The sequence below is a fragment of the Hyposmocoma kahamanoa genome, unplaced genomic scaffold (genome assembly GCF_003589595.1).
Source record: "Hyposmocoma kahamanoa isolate Upper Pololo Valley unplaced genomic scaffold, ASM358959v1 100021, whole genome shotgun sequence".
In the NCBI taxonomy this organism is placed as follows: Eukaryota; Metazoa; Arthropoda; class Insecta; order Lepidoptera; family Cosmopterigidae; genus Hyposmocoma; species Hyposmocoma kahamanoa.
In genome coordinates this window covers 5,565,877-5,571,876 of record NW_020653200.1, presented here as the reverse complement: position 1 = coordinate 5,571,876, position 6,000 = coordinate 5,565,877, and the positions used below count along the sequence as shown (strand labels likewise).

At 37.0% G+C, this 6,000-nt stretch overlaps 1 protein-coding gene across 1 annotated transcript in view; it reads left to right on the top strand.

Annotated features, from left to right (window-relative positions):
* LOC113228579 (epidermal growth factor receptor) overlaps window positions 1-6,000 on the top strand; it is a 118,755-nt gene that overhangs the window by 89,375 nt on the left and 23,380 nt on the right. The window lies entirely within an intron of this gene.

Genomic DNA, 6,000 nt, shown 5'->3' with positions numbered 1-6,000 from the left:
AATTAGCATGATATTGTTAAGTAGGTTGAATGATACTTTTTCAATATATTTATAAATTTAAAAAATCTTGAATTTATATTTTGTACTTTGTTACTACATATACAAGTTTTATATACAATATAATCATGTCTACTACAACATATTTATAATATTTTAAATGATGTAGACATTAAATAAGAAAAAAGTATATAAGGAAGCGCAAATGCCATGTGGTGGGGGGTTACAAATGCGTGAAGGCATCGTCTGCGAAGGTTCTGGCGCCGCGGGGCATGATCGCTGTAAAACTACGCTAGCGCTTTGATTATGAGAACAAAGGGCTACATGAATCCACTCTTTTTGCTCTAGCTAGAACCGACCATATCGATAAAAGTAACAGGTAGTATCTATCGATAAAATCGATCATGTTTGATCCGAAGATGTAAATTAGTGTCGTACGTAGCTGAAACCGAATTATTTTTTAGACAATTACGGTTACGACTGCAACACAATATTATAGATAAAAAAACGGTGTTTGTTTAGTAAATTATTTCAAACACAACTTCATTTTAAAAAATCCAACAGATTCGATATATTTAGAAACATAGGTAAATCGGTACCTACTTATTCCCGATAGATGTTTCTTTACTTTTATATTCTTAAAGCCCAATCGATATCTACTGTAAATCCATCTTATTGAGTTCACAACACTAATACCTCTGCAATGCAGCATTCGCCGTGATTACGCAGGATGGGGAGGCAGCAAAAATAGTTCGACCTAACTATTATGTGCCTCGAGGAATTACTTGCAATTGATATGCTTGTAAAAATGAAACCTTCGCATTGATTGTAGTTATACCTGGTTCTAAGTAAATACTTTTTTTTAATACCAAGTGACGGGACGAACTAGTCGTGTGCCTCGTGGTAAGCGACACGCCTATCCATGACAGTTGCAGTGCCACTCAGAGCTTTAAATCCCAAAGATCTTAGAGCGGTTACACATGGTGCCTTTTAGCAGCGATGCAAACGCGATGCAGTTGCTAAACGTTTACCTTTACACACGCGCGCGATTTTAAGCAGCAATGCAAACGCAATGCAAGCGCGCGATTGCATCGATACAAACGCGCGATTGCATCGATACAAACGCGCGATTGCATCGCTACACTTGCGATTTATAGGCGATTGCATCGATGCAATCGCGCGTTTGTAGTGATACAGTCGTGCGTTTGCATCGATACAATCGCCTATAAATCGCAAGTGTAGCGATGCAGTCGCGCGTTTCACGAGCATGCGTTTGCATAGTTGATAAGTCTCAAGTGCCTGAAATATCAGTAGCACCCTTATACCCATCCTAATCGGAACGCAGTAATGGGAGCATAACTGTTTGGCGGCAGAAATAGGTTAGATGGCAGAACTTCCCCGGACGAACTCTTTCACAAGGAGCTCTACTGCTACAAAGTGTATTTGAACCTAAGGTACAGTAAGGTCCTTATCTAACAACCCTAGAAATAGGGTGTTCCGGAGAGACTGCTCGCCGGCAGGACCAGCCTCTGGTCGACCCGGACTTCGGTATTCACTCGCTGGGGTTTGTGGAGAGCTGCAGTGACAGACATGTTTATCTGCCCTGTGTAGCCGTGGCGTCTGTCTCGTGCGCAGCTAGCGCGTCTTCAAGCGGTCAAGATGAGGGCCTAAGTTAATTTAAGTCGGAAGCCATGTCCTGAGATAGTCACCGGACACTGTGACCGGCATCTACGGCACTAGCCCAGAGAGCTAGTATGAGCTAGATATCCTCCGGTCTCTCCAAATACTTAGATTATTGGGAACTAGAGAGACACCATTTTTCGGCGTCAGGAAGTAGGCGTGTCTTACAGCTCCGCCACCAATGACAAAATTTGGTAGTGAACATTAGAGTCGACGGCTTAACGGTGGCAACCGCTAGTTGTGTAATACGCAATGGGAAGTGAGCGTGCCTACAGCTCCAGTACCTATCTGGAAAATAGGGAGCGTACTTTACGTGCACCCCGGGGCGCCGCACGCGACGCACTACCCTCTTGAGAACCGGATGAAGCCCGTGACAACGATCTGTGGTAACCCAGTAGACTGGCTGATCTGAGGTCAGAACCTGAACTTAGAAGGTTCCTGTACACGCAAAGGTTAAAGTGCCCTTCTCGTCTAGGGCCACTATGATCAAAATAAATGTTGAAGGATATGGGGCTGTACAGTAAGTATAAGTAAACTGTATAATTTTAGTAATCACGTAGGCACTCATGACATGACATGAGGTTTTTGTGTAAGTACCTAAAGGTTTTGGTTAGGTACCTATACTGGATAGATTTCTAGGTTTTCAAGTATGTCTAAAAATCCGTGACAATACGAAGGAAGGACAAATGGAAGAAATAAAATCTCGTGTCGATACAGATATCATTATAATTATTTTCTTCATTTATTTTGCTAAAATAAAATGCTAACCACCCCATACAAGGCGTTGGCGCCTCTAAGCAAATTAAATATAAAATAGAACATAAGTTCATATCGAGTTCTTCGGTTTTCGCGATTGTTACACATAGGAAATGAAACTATTTTTTTAGTCACCGTTGACTGTGACCATGAGACCTGTAAAGGGCCCGAAACGTCGGTTTGTTTGAAAAATCAAATATACGCGATTTAAATCCGGAAAAATAGTTTCATTTCCTAAAACATAAGTTTACTTATGTCCCTCTCCCTCTTGAACCCTGTCGACTGCCGTTTCTGATTCCGGACCATTAATAAATGGTATTTTATTTATTACCTATTTACACCATTAATTTTACAAATTGAACAGAAATTTTAGTATTTCACTTGTCACTTCTTCATGAAATTAGCACAAAATGGGACACAAAGCAAAAAAAAATATCTATTATTTCATGAAAGTACATTTTGATTTTACACAAAAGCTTTAACACATGTAGTTGAAAGGAGTTCATTTTGTTGCATTGTCAATCCCTTATTTGTAATTAAATATTACGGAAGCCTTATAATTATACAGTTATTTCCTCAATCACGGGATATCGCTTCTTATGTAAATGTACGACATTTTTTAAATAACACCATTATTTCCTGTGTGGCTAATCTGATTGAGATCTCATTAATTAAAAACAACACTGATTTCTTTTTCTAATGATATTTTACAGAAAAAATGGAACTTATTCCTTTATAATAGGCATTAACATAATTATTCTACCGAAAAACAAACTTTGAGTTTTTTTAATTTAATTTAAATGTATCTCATTGCCACCAGTCTAAATTATATGTTAGCAAGCAAAAGCAATACAAACCTTCTCAAACAACAGTCGGTAATGAACGTTTCCTGCCACTGGTGTTCCCGCTATAATTAGTAAACTAGCGACGATAACAAACTGCCTAACAAGCTATAAAACATGCGGGTTATAGAAAAAGAATAAATTTAGTATAAAAAAGGAACAAGATGGCGGCCTTACCTGAGCGCGCCACTTTACCTTTGAGATTTTTTAGGGATCGCTTGCCCAAGGCACGACACGGCGAGGCTGCGCGGGCGACCACGATAAAAGCTTGTTGTAGACACGAGTAAGACAAAGCGCGTTTGTTGTAGTTTATTTTTGATTTTAATCGACCATTTTGGTCGTCCAATGTGTAGCATTGCGCAGTTTTTATTTACAAGATTTATGGTGTTTCGTAACACAACATTTCGACGAAGGATCGTTGAGATTTGGTCGTATCATTTTGCACTTTTTTGTAAATTCGTCATGAGATCGTTATTTCTTATTTCATACTTATATTCCATATAAAATTTTACCTCAAACTACCTTCGTACGTATAGTCCACATTAAATCCCAAAAGGCGCAGCTATTCCACTAAATATTCTAATCGCGGGATTCTAACTCAACTTTTTTATATTAGTGTTCACAAATGCCTACTACATACTTTTTATAACAAATATTCTGTAGGTACAGCGTCTGTGAAAAGATGCTAAACATATTGTTCTCTTGGTATCATTAATCTAAAATTTAAAACATAGTTAACATTCTGTTGACCAAAGAAAAAAGAAGAGGTTGAAATAAGAAGGTTCGCTCCCACAATGTGATTCGCGTTTAGATTTTGCTCGGAATCTTTGAAGGCAAAAAATTTCTTTTGTGGTAATCGTGTGAATACAAGAAGACCATTTGTTCACGAAGTATATGTGAAAAGTGCATCTGTTGGAATCATTATAGGTTCATAAATGAATAGGTACACTTTTGCCATTGACAGGAGATATGTCTCGTAATTTTGTGAAAATTTAAGACGTATTGGTACAAAACATAATACTCTGTTTTGAACTATGTGCAGTTAAATAATTTTAACCATATAACAATTAAATCAAGCACATAATGCTTCACAAAAGTTGAAGTATTACTTACCTATTAAATAGTTAGTTAACTAGTTTTTGGGTTTCTACTGATATAAATGGTATTGCCCATAAGTTACAGCGTTCAAGTTTAAAATCATTTCCTGGTCACAACTCAAAGCTCTGAATTCAGCCCATAATATAGTAATCAAAAAGGTCTCCGTTGTAATGGTTTGTCCCAGCCCAAGGTTATGGCCGTACCACAAATATTCGATATTACCATGTGTGTTGCCGATCTACATACAACTGTATGCATATTATTTTGGTGGTCTTCTACACAATATAAATGGTTTTGTCCATAAGCTACAGCGTTCCAGTTTAAAATAATTTCTTGGTCACAAGTCAAACCTTTCAATTCAGCCCATAATATAGTCGTCAAAAAGGTCTCCGTTGTAATGGTTTGTCCCAGCCCAAGGTTAGGGCCGTACCACAAATATTCGATATTACCATGTGAATTGCCGATCTTCATGCAACTGGATGCATATCTTGATAGTGTTCTCTAAACAATCTTTGCATTCCATTGAACGTTGACCTTATGTACGCACTAATACCGTATGAAAGCGGGTTCTTTTCGGTGCACTGTTTTCATATTTATGTGTCCTTTTGACTCTGATTTTTTTGTTGTAACCTCGTCTTTTGTGGTGTTAGTTAATCTGATACAAAGTGGCCTTACAAAAGATAATATTTACCACATTAAAATGTTTCATTTCATAACTAAATTATTTTCTTCTAAACTAATTATTAAAATTCATCTTAATAAGTTAAAACAAGAACCTTCCTATTAAACAATGGCTTGTCTATGTGGAAATCACAAAATAATTGTTTTGTAACAAATATAAAATACATGTTATAATTACAAAAAAAAACTCTTTAACTAAACTTCATTTTCGAGACAAAGAGCGGATCTGATTGTATCGACATTCGAAGTATGATCGATTGAAGTAGATAAATCGAATAACTTGTCTGATTTATAGATACGAACAAATAGAAACTGTCGGGGGTAGCAGATGACTCGCCCTTTCCTGCAGGTATAAAAATGAACGCTACCTTTAACACGGAGCAGCCAAAGTCCAAGTACGAACGGATTATTAAAAACCAACCAAAATAAAATCCACACGATTCAAATATTTCGTAGATGAAAGCTATATATATCATATTGCCGTCTCAGTGGGATACAGATCCCAAGAATGCATTTTTTTATTACAACATTTATAATCAGCCGCAATTATTCAGTTCCTACAGTTCCTACTTTTATAATGATCAGGGACCATAATTTTTAATGTCTTTAGGCGGCGTTCCTCTGTTCTCATAACGTCCTTAGTTATATGAATCCTTTTGATGATTCGTAGAGCAATAATATTTATTAGGAATACAATATATTATAACATTTCATGGATTTTATGAGGACGAATAACTTGTAATAAAGTGCAATAGTCTGATATATTCGAAAAAAGTTGATGTGAAACATTTTGAAGGTATAGTTTATCCGTGAGAGATATCTTGACAATTTCTTGTACGGCGTGACTGTACTATCCATCGCACCAGGTTCAATATTCCTTCCAAAATGTCAACAAAAAATATATATTTGGCAAGCACTATTCTCTTTCAAGTAAAGTTTCCTTATA